Here is a 17,072-nt window from a genome sequence, read left to right on the forward strand (position 1 = left end):
AGGCAATTCTGGATTGTATCTTGTACGTATTGAATATTATGTTAGGAGACTCTGGTACTTGTTCAATTATGGAGAATGTTGATAAGTGTCATTGTACGAGGCATGTAACACAGTTGAATTCATGCTGAATGTTCCATCTGACCTGCGCAGTACTGTGTGGGTCTGTCCCTTGGGTGCACCACCCAGCGGGACCAGGGCAGCAGCCTGGCCCTTTGTGCACTCTCACAGTCTATGGTTGGCTGCTCAGGTTCGGATGTGTGCCTTTGCAGCCCAGGGGTGTTTCCAGGAGATCACACACAACTTTCTTCTATCACTTTTCTTAGTAACCCCCTTTCTGCAGTCTCCTCATAGTTATCAACTTCCTGGAGCATCTCTTTTTGGGCATTTTCCCAGAAAGCTTTGTTATATACTTCTGATTACTGCACCTGCATCTTGGGCCACGTGGGGGAAGAGGAGGAGGACAGAAAGCAACAGTGATTTGCCCAACCTTTTGGGAGCAGAGTCCCCCAGTTAGAGAGGAAGATGCTCCCCTCCTGCTAAGGTGTTAGGCCCCTGCAGCCCCTGGAGTTGCTGCTACCACCATTGGGTTTTGCGGGGTTGGTGCACAAGGGAATGAAGAAAGGAAAAAAATTAGAGGGAGGATGTACTCCCCCCTTGGTAAGCATTAGGGAAACCCTTTCCTATTTCTTCTTCTTCTTTTTTTATTAGCTTATACCTGCATATTTATTACACTAGAAAATAGTTTTCAAAATTTCATTTAAGTCCTAGTTAGTTAACATATGGTGGAATAATGGTTTCAGGAGTAGGATTCAGTGATTCATCACTCACATATAATACCCAGTGTTCATCCTAATAAGTGCCCTCCTTAACGCCCATCACCCATCTAGCCCATCCCCCACCCACCTCCCCTCCAGCAACTCTGTTTGTTCCATTTAAGAATCTCTTATGGTTTGCCTCCTCTCTGTTTTTCTCTTATTTTTCCTTCCTTTCTCCTATGTTCATCTGTTGTGTTTCTCAAATTCCACATATGAGTGAAATCATATGTTACCTGTCTTTCTCTGCTGACTTATTTCACTTAACATAATACTTTCTAGTTCCATCCACATTGTTGTAAATGGCAAGATTTCATTCTTTTTGATTGCCAAGTAATATTCCATTGTATATATAAACCACATCTTCTTTATCCATTCTTTTTTTTTAAACATTTATTTATTTTTGAGACAGAGAGAGACAAAGCATGAACAGGGGAGGGTCAGAGAGAGAGGGAGACACAGAATCTGAAACAGGCTCCAGGCTCTGAGCTGTCCAGCACAGAGCCCGACGCGGGGCTCGAACTCACAGACCGCAAGATCATGACCTGAGCTGAAGTCGGCCACTTTACCGACTGAGCCACCCAGGTGCCCCTTCTTTATCCATTCTTGAGTTGATGGATATTTGCACTCTTTCCATAATTTGGCTATTGTCAATAATGCCATTACAAACATCTGAAGGGGCATTTTTCGAATCAGCTTTGAATCAATTTCGAATCAGCATTTTGTATCCTTTGGATAAATACCTAGTAGTGCAATTGCTGGGTTGTAGGGTAGTTCTATTTTTAAGTTTTTGAGGAAACTCCATACTGTTTTCAAGAGTGGCTGCACCAGTTTGCATTCCAACTAGCAGTGCAGAAAGATTCTTTCTTCACACCCTTGCCAACATCTGTTGTTTCCTGAGTTATTTTCACCATTATGACAGGTGTGAGGTGGTATCTCATCGTGATTTTGATTTGTATTTCCCTGAGGATGAGTAATGTTGAGCATCTTTTAATGTTTCTGTTAGCCATCTGGATGTCTTCTTTGGAAAAGTGTCTGTTCATGTTTTTTGCCCATTTCTTCACTGGATTATTCATTTTTTGGGTGTTGAGTTTGATAAGTTCTTTATAGATTTTGGATATTAACCCTTTATCCGATATTCTTTGCATATATCTTCTCCCATTGCATCAGTTGCCTTTTAGTTTTGCCCTTAACTATTTCCTGAACTAGAATTGGAAGGCGTCTCTCAGAATGCTCTCTGTTCAGCCCATGCCCACTTCCAGGTTGGGGCTGGATTTAATCCAGGCTGGGAAGTAACAGAAACTCACAACCGGGTGATGGTGCTCCAAATTCTGGTCTTTCCCCCCAATCTACCTGCTACCATTTACCTTCCAGAATTCTTAAATAGCTACTCCATGCTTTCTGTTCAGATTTTATGGCTGCATTTAGGACAGAAATGGGGGGGGGGGCAGTGTGCTCACTCCATTTTATCTAGAACCAGAACTCTCTGTTCATGAGTGTTTTTCCAACCCTGTCTGAGTTTCCAATTTTTATTTTGAGACAGAGAGAGAGTGAGAGACACACACACAGAAAGAGAATCTCAAGCAGGCCCCACGCTCATTGTGGCTCAACGCAGGGCTCCTGATTGACCCTGGGATCATTACCTGAGCTGAGATCAAGAGTCGGATGCTTAACCGACTGAGCCACCCAGGCACTCCTATGTTTTGTTTTGTTTTTAATTTGCTGCTAGAGACACTGAACTGGCACAATATTTTTTTTAAGTTTATTTATTTATTTTTGAGAGAGAGAACAGGGGAGGGGCAGAGAGAGAGGAAGAGAGAATCCCAAGCAGGCTCCACGCTGTCAGTGCAGAGCTGACGTGGGGCTTGATGTCACAAACTACGAGATCATGACCTGAGTCAAAACCAAGAGTTGGATGCTTAACCAATGAGCTGCCCAGCTGCCTCTGAACTGGTACAATTTTATGTTGTAAACGGTTGTTATGCTTTATACAATCTTCATATCCATGCTTACCTTTTGTTTTGAAAAACATTCAAATATATAGAGAAGTTGTGATCATAGTGACTGTACTCATGCTGTTCCCTTATCCAGGACTGCTCATTTCATGGTGGCACCACTACCAGTGGTGGGAACAGCCACTCCAAGGCTTCCCCGGGATTCAGGCGCCTGCCCTGACAATGTCTGCCTTAATGCCTCGGGGAGGGGAGAGCCTTTATGCCATGCTGGGGGAAACAGCAGGTGTGTGGGAGGGATGCGCGTGATAAATCCCCTCCATCGTGCCTGTCTCCCTCAGCCTTTAGATGAGAAGCCCCCTAAGGGCCTATTCCACCCATCCGACCAAAATAGCAAACTCTAAATTTAGTGAGCAGAAGCAGACTTGAGTCACTATCCTAGAAGTCACCGCCCTCACACGACGGTCAGACCTGAATCAGTTCACAGACACCACATCCTTTTAATTAAGGAGAGGTTGGGGTGTCCCTGGGGAAGGATCCTGTGCTAACACCGTGAGTATTCACAAAGTTTCCTCCCGGCCTTTCAGAAAAGGACCTGTAGCCACACTCCCCAGATCGTGCACAAGGGAAAGGAAAACACTAGACCTTTAGGGGATCATTGCACACTGAGCCTGAACCCGCACTCATCAGGACAGAGGCCTGACCAGAAACCAGGCCCTGCCAGCACCCAGATCTTGGACTTCCAGCTCCAGAACAACAAGAGGATACACGTGTTGTTAAAGCCCCCCAGTCTGTAGGATTTTGTCGTGGCCGCCTGAGCAGGCTGAGACGAGATTGTTCTCAAGTAACATGTAAATAGGCTGCCTGAGCAGGTAGCTGACCCCCTCACCTTTCCTCCACGCATCTTTAGATTTATGACCAGCTCCCTAAAACCCACTGACTGACGGCTGAGAAACGGAGCCTGCTGTGCACATGATTCTGTGTGCGGTGACGCTCTTGGCTGGGGCACTGCTGAAACGGGCCCCAATGGGGGGTGGGGGTGGTGATGGTGGAGGGGAGCCCACCCAGTGGGTGACTGCAAGCAGCATGTTTGGTTTTCCACTTTCCTTGGAAGGAGAGTGAGCTGACATATTCCCCTACGCTGATGATCAGGGACCGAGAAGGAACCACTTCGGAGGATGGGGTCAAGGGGGTCTGGATGGACCTTTTGGAGCGGGCTCAGGTGTGGGAATATCCGTGTTCCCCACGCAGGCCCGGCAGACGGGGAGATACCTGTTCTGCAGGTGGCAGCCAGCCGCTTCCCCTGTCGGCACACACCGCTCGCGGAAGGAGCCCCAGTCGTAGCGTGATGGCGATTCCACACGGGCCTGACGACCTCGCTCATCCCCAGCCCAGGCTACTGCCGCGCCTCCCGCTCAGTCTGAGACCAGCAGCTGAGACCAACCCAGAGCCACGCCACGCGCCCCCGTGATCCGCCAGCCCCCGTGGGACCTCATTGGAGTAAAGGCTCATCCTGGGGTAGTTTTTCCTTCCCTGCTCACCAGGTCTCCACCAGGAGCGCCATCCGGAGACTTACAGAGCGCGTTCTCTTTCACACTGAGCCACTCACCAAGGAAGGGCAGACGGGGGCTGCCACGGTGGGACTTCCAAGTCCTACTCCGTGTCCATCGTCCGGATGGCAGAGAATGTTGGAATGGGCCAGCTGAAGGTGCCCCAGGGTGTCCGGTGGTGGGAGAACAACTCTTCACGTGAGCTTCTGTGCTAGCAAACGTGTTCTTAGCCAACAATCCCCGGACGGTTCTGGGTTTCCTGCGGCCAAAGTGCCTGGGTCTGGGAGGAAGGGAGGAGGGGCATATGCACCTGTGAGGGTCACCAGGAATCATCCGCTTGCAAACACATTTGCTCTCACGCGCCGAACTTCGGGGTCTGCTGATTTCCAAGTCTGGGTGTGGGAGAAGGAATGTCCTTCCCAGGGGCCATTGTGCCCCGCGAGTCGGTTTTCATACAATCCTTACCCTGCCCTGCCACACCTATCAGCCCGGGGAGCCCCTCCGGCAATTCTAAGAGGCGGGCACTTTTCCGGGGGGCCCCCCAGACCCGGAGCCTGAAGAAGTGGGGGTGCTGGGACCCTGAGGCCAGCAGCCCCAGAGCCCGCGGCTTAACGATGGAATTGTGGGTCTGGTTCCGGAGCACGGAGAGGATTGTTCCACGCACGGCTCCAAAGAGCATTTCTCTCTCATCCGGGGCGTGGAAGGCAGCGTTTGGAGACGGAAGCCGGGAGTTAACGGCTAAAACACGCACGTGCAAGTCTTCCGGGCTGCGGGCTGCGCGGCGGCGAGGAGTGTGGGTGAGTGGCTCTGAGCGCGGACGCCCCCGGCAGCACGGGGTGGGTGGCGGTCAGTGCGGGTGCGGCCGAGGCGGGCCTCGCCCGCCCCCCCTCCGCCCTGCGCAGCACCGGGGTTATTTTCGGCAGCATCGTCGCCGGCTTTCCGTAGACGCAAACCCGCTCCCCGCCAGCCTGAGATGGCAGAGGAGGAAAAGAGGTGGGGTTGGGGTGTCGCGGGGCCGCGCCCGGCGGCGGCAGCGGGGAGTGTCGGGGGAGGGCCCTGGGTTTGGGGCACCCGCCCGCCCGCCCGCGGTGACGCGCGCCCCCCGCCCGCCGCAGCGCCTCCGCAATGGCCGAGCCGGGCCGTCGGACGCCGCCCGGAGCCCGCCGCCCGCGGGGAGCCTCGGTGAGCAGCCGCCGGCCGCCCCCAGCCCCCCCCCCGCCCGCCGCCCGCCACCCGCCGCCCCGCCGGGCCTCTGCGCTGCGCCGGCGCCTGGCACCGTGCGTCCCGGGGCCCCTGCGCCCTGCGCGGCGGGGTGGCGGTGGCCCCGCGCGCTCGTCCTGTCCCCCGCCCCCGGGGCGGCCGGCGGGTGGCCCCAGAGTGGCCCGGGGTGGGGTCCGGAGATGGCGGGGGGGGGTGAGTAAGGTGGGGGGGGGGCGGCCCGGGGGAGGTTCGGGGTTGGCGGGGGGGAGGTGGCAGAGTGACGTTCTGTTGGTCGGGGGGCCCGCGGCAGGGACGCCCCTGTCTGGAGCCAGGCTCCTCTCGGCTTCTCCAGGCGACCCCGCGGGCCACCTGTCTCAATCGCGCCCATTTCGCGGGAGCTCCCGGCAGCCGGCGGCAGGTGCACAGGCCTCTGTGCCGGCAGGGACGCCGGCCCGGGTGGGCGGCGCGCAGGTGCTCTCGTCCGGGTCCGCGCCACTTGGGCGTTTCCGCACCGCAGACTGAGCTGCCCCCACCCCCCTCGGTGTCTAGTGTTTTGCTTTCACGTGTTCCTGTTTCCGGGGGTGGCGGCAGGGCGGTCGGAGGCTCACGGTATCCGAAGCCTCGGAAGCCGCAGCGTGAAGGGCTCGACTGGGGTCAGGAGTCGGAGGGGAGGCTCGGGCTCCACACCTTTCCTAGAAAACCCCTCCGGCCCGTCGCTTTGACCTTGTCTCTTGGAGAAGCAGGATTGTGGGCAGCGACTTCCTGCCGCACCTGAGGTTTTGGTTCAGCTTCACTTCCTGCAGAGGAAGGAGTGCGTGTTGTCTGCAAACACGGGGACCAGGGTGACCACTGGCAGGGCAGTCGGAAATCAGACGCACCCTCTCTGCCTTGGGTGCCACGGAGGGAGCGGGGAGCTGGTGGGCACTTCGGGGGGTGCAGAGGGCTCTCCCCGCCTTAGGGTGGGTGGAGGGGAGAAGGCATCAGGCGGTGTGTCTGCCGGGGTTTAGGATTAGAAAGAGGGACGCCCCCCGCCCCTTTCCTGCCTTTCTGAAAGCCGATCTGCATCCCTGAGTTAAGACTTGCTTTGGCCGCTGTCTGCAGCGTCCCCCTCCCCCTCCCCCCACATTAATGGCTCACAGACCTGTTTACCTTCTTGTAAACTTCAGTAACAAGGAGTGCTATGCCCCCTTTCGAAGCGTTTCCGGGACAGGTCAGCAGAACACTGACGTGCTTTCAGAAGCAAGAATCCTGGCCCAGCCCAGTCGATCTCGGGCTCCACTGGGGACCTGCTGTGGTGCTCACGCCCCATCCAGGGGCCGCCTGGGCAGCGGCTGCTCTGTGGGGTACAGAACAGCACCACCAACTGGCCGCAGTGGGTTGGGGTTCCCGCCACTAATGGGGAAGGGAGTAAGCAGTCCTTAACCACACCTGCTTTTTCCCAAAAAGACTATGGTTGGAAAGAAGGAGGTTTTATAGCGGCGCCTGTCAGTTGGGGGCTGATGAAGTTATGATTTCAAGTCCAAATAGGATTTTCAAGCAGACATGCTGTTGTTTTGGAACTTCATGTGTGCTGAAAATATTTACACAGGCGTGACTGGCATTTATTATCAGTACTGATGGTGGACGCTGAGAACCGGGCCCACGGGGGGAGGGTGAAGGGATGGACTGGTAGCAGGGGGTCAGTGCAGATGCCCAGGGCCACGGCGTGTTCCTGCAGCCACCCTGTCCCACGTGCCTGAGGCCCCAGGAACCAGTGCGCGGTGTCTGCCTTTCCCAGGGGCGGCTGGTGACATCATGACCAACGCGTTCCAGGATCTGGGCTTTCAGCACGAGCAGTTTGCTTTCATGATACAAGATCTAAGAGGTTGTGAACGATGGCATAGCAACAAAAAACTGTTATAAAAAAGACGAAATAGTGAGGATGAAAAAAACCTCACCTGTTACACAGCCTGCTCTATGCCAGGCTCTGTTCTGATTTCTGTGTGTCAAGGTATGTGGGCATGACTTTGAGAGAAGGGATGGGCAGCAGGAGGCCTGGGAGAGGAGGGAACCAGCCTGGGGCCACATCCTCAAGGAACCTGCAAAGGACAAAATGACAGTATCGCAAAGAATCATCGAGAAGTGAGGAGCCCAAGACCCGGAGAGGGGAAGGGTCTTGTCCTAAGTTAGGATCGGTGACTCTTAGTCCTGGCATATAAGGGCCCTCCCCTGGGCCCCGGATCGCACCCCAGACCTGTGTCCCGGTCTCTGCCCTGCTCCCCGCTGGGGTCTCCGTGCCCCTCCTCCACGCTTCCCGCCGGGCTCGGCCTGGACCGCGGGTCGTCAGTGACGGTGCTGTGCCATGGTCCGGAGCAGAGTGATGAGGCCTTGTCCCCGGCCAGACTTCCTGCTGAAGGTTACCTGCCATGCCTTGCCCTCCTCCCTCCCCTCCGTGGTGAGCCCAGGCTGTGTCCCCAGAGTCCCCTCCCTCTGCGCTCTGCCCGGGTAAGTGAGCCCAGGCCCTCAGCATCCGTGAGCGCGGAAGGATGTCGGGCTGCGAGGGCTGCCACCAGGCTTAACTTCCCTTTAACGACCCGGGGGCTGAGCGCCCATTCTGTCCTCTCTGGTTCGACAGTTCCTCTGCAGCTGAAATTTGCATTGGTCATTACAATATTGGAGATAATTAGCAAAAACAGGCTTCACCAGCTTCACGTAGTTGGTCCTATCAAGGGCCTTTCCTCTTGGGAAGCTTTATGGCCATTTATTCTTTTTTTTTTTTAATTTTTTTAATGTTTATTTATTTTTGAGACAGAGACAGAACATGAACAGGGGAGGGGCAGAGAATGAGACACAGAATCCGAAGCAGGCTCCAGGCTCTGAGTTGTCAGCACAGAGCCGGACGTGGGGTTCGAACTCACGGACCGTGAGATCGTGACCTGAGCCGAAGTCGGACGCTTAACTGACTGAGCCACCCAGGCGCCCCTGGTCGTTTATTCTTAAGGTGGCTGTGCCTGTGCCTCTGCTGATCAATGTGTTGCGGGTTTCTGGGGTTGTTTTCGAGTCTGTACTGTGTTACACATGCCGTTTATATGGAATCTTTTGTGTTATAAACAGGGAGTCTGCTGGTCTGTGGTTTCTAATCCAGGCTTTTCTGGGTTGGGCTGCTTGGTGTGAAAGTTCAGGGATGATACAGATGGTTCCAGGAGGAGAACGGGGCTGGGTTCTCTTGGCCCCAAAGCACATCTTTATGGGAGCATCCGGAGGCCCAAGGTTCTCTCCACTCAGTTTCTGGAGCTCAGGCTGTGGGGAGCGGCCAGAGGCCAGCAGAAGGCAGAAGGTTCCTTTTTTTTCTTTTTTTTTTTTTTAAGAGAGTGAGCGAGTCGGGGAGAGGGGCACAGAGAGAGAGAGAGAGGGAGACAGACTCTTAAGCAAACCCCATGCTCAGCACAGAGTTCGAAGCAAGCAGGGCTTGATCCCACAACCCTGGGATCACGACCTGAGCCGAAATCAAGAGTTGGGTGCTCACCCAGACGCCCCAGAGGGTAGAATGTTCTTGCCTGGCCCAGGGAGTGAGGAAGAAGTCTCGAGGCAGGGCTCTCCCTGTGGCCAGCCCAGACTCCAGGGAGACCTCCTGTCCACCTGCCCTGGGCTGACCTCTGGGCTGGTTTCCCTCCAGATCTGGGCTGAGATCCTGGGGGCAGAATGAAGAAATGGAGGGAAGGACGCCAGGAGGCAAAGTCAAGCTGAGTCTCTTTTCCCTTTGAGCAACAAAGACCTTCCCTTCTGCGCTGTCCACCCACATCTGAGCTCAGCGCGGCCACACAGTCTGGGGAGAGGGCTGGACAGCAGAGGCCCACCTGGGGACTCAGGAGGATACTCGTGAGGTGAAGCTGTGGCCTGGATACTGTGCCCGGGGACCGCCGGGACCCCCTGCGTCACTCAGCGCTGTCCCTTCCTGGCCCCGCCTCATGGGCCTGATGCCACCAGACTTTCCTGCCCGCAAAACATGAAATCAGTCACCTTGTCTGGGACAGGCACCGTGGCCCTCAGTTGGGGAGGTCGGTGAACAGGGACAGACGTAGTCTCTGCCCTCCGGGAGTGGTCAGCAGCCAGACGGACGTGCCTTAAGCCACCGTGAAAACACATACTGTTTCTGCTGTGACCAAAACCACCAAGGTGTTTCCCAGTTCCCCCAGAGCCTGTGACCTGGCCTCCCGCTGGCTGGGGGTCCAAGAGGCCGCTCAGGACACAGCCATCTGAGGGGAGGAGCAGGCTAGCCCTGGGGCCTGGAGGAAGCCAGTGAGGGTACAGTGGGGACCCGCGGGCCAGGAGCAGGCTGGGCAGGATGCTGTGGCCGGGGGCGCTTGCTGTGAGGCTGGGCTGCTAGGGCAGCTGGACCCTCAGAGCTGAGGGGCTTATCAACATGTGTGGAAGACAGAGGTCAGGTTCGTAGGTTTGTTCTGTTTTGTTTTCTTAAAGTGTATTCATTTTTGAGAGAGAGACACAGTGTGAGCGGGGGAGGGGCAGAGAGAGAGAGGGAGACCCAGAATCCAAAGCGGGCTCCAGGCTCCGAGCTGTCAGCACAGAGCCCGACGCGGGGCTCGAACTCATGAACTGTGAGATCATGAGCTGAGCCACCCGTGCACCCCTCTTCTGTTTCGTTTTTATAAATTGTGGTAAAATACACATCACATAAAATTGACCATCTCAGCCACGTTCAAGGGTGCGTTCAGGGGCGTTGAGCACACTCGCCTTGCTGTCGGGGTCACCACCGTCCATCTCCAGAACTTTGTCACCTTGCAGAACTGAACTCTGTCTGATGAAATAGTAACCCCCCGTCCCCCTCCCCCGCCCCTGCACTCACCCTTCGAGTGAGAGTCCCCACGAGTATGACTCCTCTAGGTTCCTCTGGGGACCTCATGTAAGTGGAGTCGGACGGTGTTTGTCCTTTTGTGACTGGCTTGTTTCACTGAGAACAGCGTCCTCATGGCTCATCCACGTTGTGGCACGTGGCCGGATTTCTCTCCTGGTCAAGGCTGGATAATATCCCATTGTGTGCGTGGACCACATTTTGTTCACCATCGGTGGATGCTTGGATTGCTTCCAGGTTTTAGGTATTGTGGGTAACGCCGCCATGCACCCGCGCGTACAAGTATTTCTTTGAGGCCCTGCTTTCTGTTCTTTCGGGTGCACACCCAGAAGTGGGATGGCCGGACCACGTGGCAATTCTGTGTTTACACTTGAAGGAACCTGCGTACCATTCTCCACGGCGGCTGCACTGGTTTGCGTTCCCGCCAACAGCGCATGAGGGTCTCGACTTCTCCACATCCTCGCCAACACCTGGTTTTCTTTTTCATTTATATATGGAGAGAGAGAGAGAGAGAGACAGAGAGAGAGAGGTGAGACGGTGTCTCGTTGAAGTTTCGATTCGTGTTTCCCATTAGTGATATTAAGTATCTTTTTACGTGCTTATTTCTTAAAAGCTTTATTTTAAACTAGTTCCAGACCTACAGGAAAACTGCAAAAATGGCACGCGGCCCCGTTTACCCCTCATCCTGTTTCCCTAGCGTTGACGTCTTCCGCAACCATCCTGCGTCACCAAAACCGGGACGTCGATGGTGGTGCCGCAGTACGGACCTTATTCAGACCTCCCTACCCACCAACGTCCCTCTTCTGCCCTGGGGTCCCACCCCAGACCCCACGTTGTGTGTGGGTGTTGCGTCTGCCTGGTCTCCTCCAGCTGGTGACAAGTCCTCAGTCTTGCCTGTCCTCTTCCGACGTCGATGCTTCTGCAGGCTACTGAGGAGCGACGTTGTAAAAATACCCAGAATCGGAGTTTTTCTCATGATCGGAACACGGTTATGTGTCTTTGGCAAGGAGCCCGCGGCCGCGCGGGCGTCCTCTCCTCCGCGTCCTGCATCCGAGTTGTCCGTGTCTGTCTCCCGCTCGCGGTGAGTCTGGCCTGGGTGTCCAGGGGCCGGGGCTTCTCCGCCGTGGCGGGGCGGTATCCTGGGGAGATACTTCGAGGCGTGTGGACCCTGCTTCTTAAATCCCCCCTCGCTAGCCTCGCCTCCTCCGCGTGTCCGTGCCTGACGGTCATCACCGTGCCGTTGCCGCTGGGGGCCCTGGAGCTCCAGCCTCGGCTCACGTGGCTGGTTGGAACGCTCCTTTCGGGAAAAGCCGCGCCTTCTCCTCGTTCTTTACACAATGATTTTCGTTTGGGTGCGGACACGCGGACGACCGTTTCGTCCCCCGGGTCGGCGTCCCGCAGCCACAGGGCAGGCTGGTTTACCAGACGGCTCCAGCTGGTGGCCTAGGAGCACCTGTGTTCCTTCCACACGCCCCATCTTGTCTGTTCCGCGAGATTTTGATTACATTATCATTGTTATTTAGCACTTTCTTACTTTCTGAAACCACGGATGTTCCGGACTTGGCTGGTTCTGAAATCCTTCGTTCATGGTTTCTTTCATTGATTTTTTTCTTAATGTTTCCATTGTTTCCTTGCTTCTGTGTTGGTTTAAAAGTCTGACCCGTCTCATTCTTTTGACTCTGGAAGGTAACTGATCTTTTTGCCTGCAGGCTTTGAGGATTTTACCTTAGTTTTGAAATCCAGATGTTTTGCTGGGCGCGTCTCAGGGTTCCCCAGTGAGCCCCTTGAAATGTGCAGATCAGGTTTGTTTCTGTGCGAGGAAGGTCTCCCTGAATCATAGCTCTGAATAGGAGGCCCGCGGAGCACGATCCCAGCCCAGGAGCACGTCCCCATCCCCCAAGCATGTCCCCATCCCGAGAACATGACCCTGTCCCACAAGCACATCCCTGTCCCAAGAGCATGACCCCAGCCCAGGAGCATGACCCTGTCCCGTGAGCACGTCCCCATCCCGGAGCATGACCCCATCCCGCGAGCATGTCCCTAGCCCAGGAGCACGACCCTGGCCCAGGGGAGCACAACCCCAGCCCAGGAGCACATCCCCGACCCAGGAGCACAACCCCGGCCCAGAGGAGCACGACCGCAGCCCAGGAGCACGACCCTGGCCCAGGAGCACGTCTCTGTTCCAAGACCACGACCCCAGCCCAGGAGCACGACCCCGGCCCAGAGGAGCACGGCCGCGGCCCAGGAGCACGTCCCTGTCCCAAGAGCATAACCCCATCCCGCGAGCACGTCCCCATCCAGAGAGCATGTCCCCAGCCCAGGAGTACAACCGCGGCCCAGGAGCATGTCCCTGTCCCACGAGCACATCCCTGTCCCAAGAGCATGACCCCAGCCCAGCACCGCGGTCCCTGCTCTTATGGGCCCCGAATGCTTCATGAGCGCTCATTGCTGAGATAATTCGGGTCTTTCTTGTATTTTCTTCTGAGTTAAGTCAAGTTTTCACTTATCCTCATTTCTGATCCATTTTAGTGTTTGGATTTCTAACTCAGGGTGGCTGTCCGTGCCCTCCAGGGCATAATTCTGTGTGGCTTTACAGGTTTCTTCTGCTTCGTGGCTGCTTTTGAACAAGAGAGACTTTGCATCAACTCTTGTGTAAAATTTCGTTCCTGATTTTCTGCACGGGGCATCTGCGGACTTGACTTGTATTTGTGTTTATGACATCGGGTGTTTGGGGGATTTTACAAGATCCCTAACCTAACGGCCCCCTTTCCCGCCAGCCTGGCGAAGTCCCCACGCTTCAGGGGGTTGTTTTGAGGAGAGGGTCTTGGCCCTTTTTTCTTCTTTTCTCCTTCTCTGCTTGATTAAGAGTTTCTCTTTTTGCCTTTTTCTACCCAGAAGCTCTGTGTTTGGAAGGCTGACCTCTTAGACCACGTGTGTCTTTCGTGCCACACTGGCCTCTGTTCAGTGAGTTCATCACTTTCAGGAGCTCAGCTGGCTTTCTCTCGGTCACTGGGGCCACCCTGCTCGGGGTTGGGGTCGGGGTCGGAGTCAGGGTCAGGCTCGGGTCAGGTGCAGGGCCTGCCAGCCCCTCCCTGCCACCGGCCGGCCTCCGTGGTGCCCACACGGGAGGTGGCTCCCCCCGACCCCGTGTCCCTGACCCCTCCAGCCGCACCGTCCCATTTCCCCACACTGGGCACAAGTGTGAGGGTCGGTGGTGCTGGGATCGGTTGGCTTTTCCCTTTTTACTCGCGGTGACCTCACAGTTTGGGGACACTCTGTGTTCATGCAATGCCAAGCACGTGGCTTTGCAAAGAACATTTGATGTGAATTATTTGTGTAGTTTAGGGAGGAGATTTGGGGGAAATTCGTTCCCGTAACACAGCCTACGGGATTTTCTACACGGGACCTTTCTTTAATACATCTTTTCGTGGACGCGCCTTTCCGTCCTGTGAGGAGGTTCCTGGGAGCGGACGGAGGGCATCGTCGGGAAGGTGTACGAATTATTTTATGAGTGGCCACCAGAACGTTCCCCCAAAACGGCCACGCATTTGGTGCGAGAGTCCCGGTTGCTCCCGTCCTGGCTGCGTCTGTCGTTTGATCTGAGTCTTAGTCCGTTTCCGTTTCCCTAAAGACTGACACGGAGTCGCTGTGTTCGCGCTTGTTGGCGGCCAGCACGTGAAGCGGGTTCACATCTTTTGCCTCTGTCACTGGTTTGTCTTCTCAAATGGTAGGTCCCAGTTCTGCGTGAGACACGACTTCCTTGCCTCTTCCTTGTCGTAGGAAGTTTTAAATTTTGACAAAGTCTGATGTATCCGTTTCTTCCTTTGTGGTTATTGTTCCCTGCGTCTCGTCCGGACCCTTGCCGGCCTCCCCCGCAACGGCCCCGTGGTCCCACGTTTTCTCCTTGTCTTCCTGAGCGGAGCCCAGCAGTCTTGCATCGCGGCCTCGTGTTCGGATCCCAGGTGCCCGCCTTGCCCGCGTCCTGAGCATCCCCCGGGGGCCCCGGCTCTTGTCAGTGGGAAAGCCCCACAGAGCTGAGTGTCAGAGCCGAGTGCGGGGGGAGCCCGTGGCTGTTGAGCCGGTCACGGTTTTCCAGGTTTTCAGAGGACAAACCTAGAAGAAATTCTAAGAGAAATGTATCATCGTTTTCTGATATTTTGTTTCTTTATTTTTCCTTTTCCTTTTATTTTTTTAAGTTTACCTGTTTATTTTGAGAGAGAGAGAGAGTGAGCGTGTGCAAACATGAGCAGGAAAGGGGCAGGGAGAGAGGGAGAGAGGGAGAGAGAGAATCCCAAGCACGTTCTGTGCCGTCAGTGCAGAACCTGACTCGGGGTTCGAACCCACGAACCATGAGATCACGACCTGAGCCGAGATCAAGCGTTGGACACTTAACTGACTGAGCCCCCCAGGCGACCCTCTCAGTGGCAGTATTTTTAAGGTAGTTTCTTAGTTCATATTTCCCTTTAAAAATAGGTTCAGCAAATGCATTTGTGTGTCCACATGCCCTCTCCCGTCTTAGGCGAAATGCAGCCGACCAGGACCCTGCCCCACTTTTTCTCAGTACTGCGCCTCGGTCCCTTCCTGTCACCGAACAGCCGTCCCCCTTCCTTTCCTGCAGGCGCGTGGTCATCCCCGGGTGGCAGCTCGTTCTCTGTTCGGTCTCTATCAGAAATAGCTCTACTCTGAAATGGCTCTGTGTGTTTTCCAGCGTGTCTTTGACTCGATCATTACAAAAGGGATTTCCAGACCAAAAGGAAACAAACAGGACTCTGTAATGGGCTGTAGGCCACTAAGTCCCCTCCGCAGGGCCCCGCATGTTGTGACTTACCACTTAGCTTTGCTGTTTCGTTACTTTCCTCTGTGTTCCTTGAAAGATTGCAAAGCATCTCTCTCCTGACGAGATCGGCTCGTCTGGCCGAGGCTCCGCTTTGAGTGGAGACCCTGTTTTCGAGGTAAAGCACTTGTTAGCGACCCTGGGCTCTGACGGACGAGGAGCGGGTCCAAGGCCCTCACTGTGTGGGCGTTGCTGGGGTGCCTACGCTCGGTCCCCCGCTGTCCAGGCAGAGCCCCCCTCCCCCTCTTCTCGGTGGCGATGCCCGGGGCTCCCGGATGGCTGGTAGGAAGCCTCCGTAGAGACCCCTCGGAGAGACCACTGTTGGGGTGTGCACTCTGGGGACACGGCCACTGCCCTGGAGAGGACACCTGAGCTCCCACCACCCCCGCCCGTGCCGACTCCCCATCCTGGGGTGGAGCCCAGCCCCGCAGCTGCACCTGACAGCACGGGGGTCGGCAGGGAGCCTCGCAACTAAGCTTTCCCCCAAGTCCCGACCCTCCTGCCCCCGAGCAGAATAAAACACGTGTTCTAAGCCAGTAAGTGTTGGGGCAGTTGGGTAACACCATCAGCGGGCAGGAGGACGGTGTTTTGTCACCTTGCTGTGTGGAAAATGTTTTTGATGTTTCCTGTGCTTTCTTGCACTGACTGTTCCATTTCCGTGTTGAGAGGAGATGGGGGGGGGGGTGTTTGGAATGATGACATCGTCGCTGCCATTCTGCCTCCACCTGAGAAGTACGTTTTTAAATTTCCCCTTGATGGTTTTGGGGGTGTATTTGGGGTTGAACTGTGTTTTATTTTGTGTTATTCTGTTTGTTACCCTTCTCCTCCTCCTCTCTTGCCTCCTTTTGCACCGATTGAGGGGTTTCCCCCCTTCCCTCTAAATATCGCAGAGTGTGTTTTCTGTTATTTTCATGATTATCATAAAAGTAGCAGCAAAATCATCTTACTGAAGGTAAAGCGAACCCAAATCTTCCCCAGAGAAGAAAAAGGAGCTTGAGAATTTTAGCCGAGCTCATCCTTGTTTGAAATTTTATGTTTGTGTTGTTGGCATCTTGTTTGCATCCTGTTTCTCTCATAACACCACGAGAAGTTGTCAGTGTTTCACAGTCACTGATTTCAGACTTCCTGTTGTGCGTAACACTCCTGTCGTTATCCCTCTCTTCTTGCCTCTTGGACTGTCCGTTTGGAATCACGCTCCCGCCCGAGGCACACCCCGTGGAGGTTCCTTTATTTCCCCTTTTTTGTCTGAAGAGGTCTCTCTTTCAAGGATGAGGGTGAAACTATTTTCGCGGGGGACAGACTTCTTGCTCAGCAGGTACTCTTAAGGCACGGTTACGCGTTACTCCGCCGTCCTCAGGCCCCCATCGCGCCGCCCTCCTGCCTTCCGACCTGAGCTCGGTTCCTCGGGCAGATTGTCTCCATTTCTGTTGTCTTTGCTGTTTTTTCCCCTCAAGTGTCATACGATGCGCCTAGATTTGGGCTTTCTTTGCGTCTTGACGTTTTCTTCCGTCAAACCCTGAGAATCCTGTTCACCACGTCCTCAAATTCAGCTTCTAAGTTTCCCCCCCTCATTTTTCCTTCCGGGAGAGCTTCTCGTTCTCTCTGTACCCCTCCTCTGTGCGTTCTCTTTTTTGTGTCTTTGTGCTCACTGCTAGGTAATCTCTTCCGAATTGTCCCCCCCCTTCGCGGTCCTGCTGCCCGATCTGCCACCGCGAGCGTCCACCAGGTGTCTGATTTCAGTTATTATATTTGTTTTTACAAAGTCCTCTCTTCTTATTCAGCTTTGGCGTATCCCTTCTTACAGTTTTCTACTCCCTGAAGTTATTTTCAAGCTTGCAACTTATTTCCTTAAATAAACCTGGAGGGTTCTGTGCA

General features: G+C 54.9%; 1 protein-coding gene and 1 long non-coding RNA gene across 26 annotated transcripts in view; one reads left to right on the forward strand and one right to left on the reverse strand.

Annotated features, from left to right (window-relative positions):
- Positions 1 to 2,337: 2,337 nt before the first annotated feature.
- On the reverse strand, positions 2,338 to 5,590 carry LOC128312735 (uncharacterized). The gene is made up of 2 exons (XR_008292423.1): positions 4,374 to 5,590; positions 2,338 to 2,705 (listed from the first exon to the last, which is right to left on the reverse strand). It is a non-coding gene; the product is annotated as an uncharacterized LOC128312735 (long non-coding RNA).
- JAKMIP3 (Janus kinase and microtubule interacting protein 3) overlaps positions 5,368 to 17,072 on the forward strand; it is a 111,990-nt gene continuing 100,285 nt past the window's right edge. For all 25 annotated transcript variants that reach the window (XM_053207964.1, XM_053207970.1, XM_053207971.1 and 22 more), the window contains exon 1: positions 5,368 to 5,496. The gene's annotated coding sequence lies outside the window, so the exon portion shown is untranslated. The remainder of the gene's footprint in view (positions 5,497 to 17,072) is intronic.

This window comes from Acinonyx jubatus, chromosome D2 (assembly GCF_027475565.1).
Source record: "Acinonyx jubatus isolate Ajub_Pintada_27869175 chromosome D2, VMU_Ajub_asm_v1.0, whole genome shotgun sequence".
Classification (NCBI taxonomy): domain Eukaryota; kingdom Metazoa; phylum Chordata; class Mammalia; order Carnivora; family Felidae; genus Acinonyx; species Acinonyx jubatus.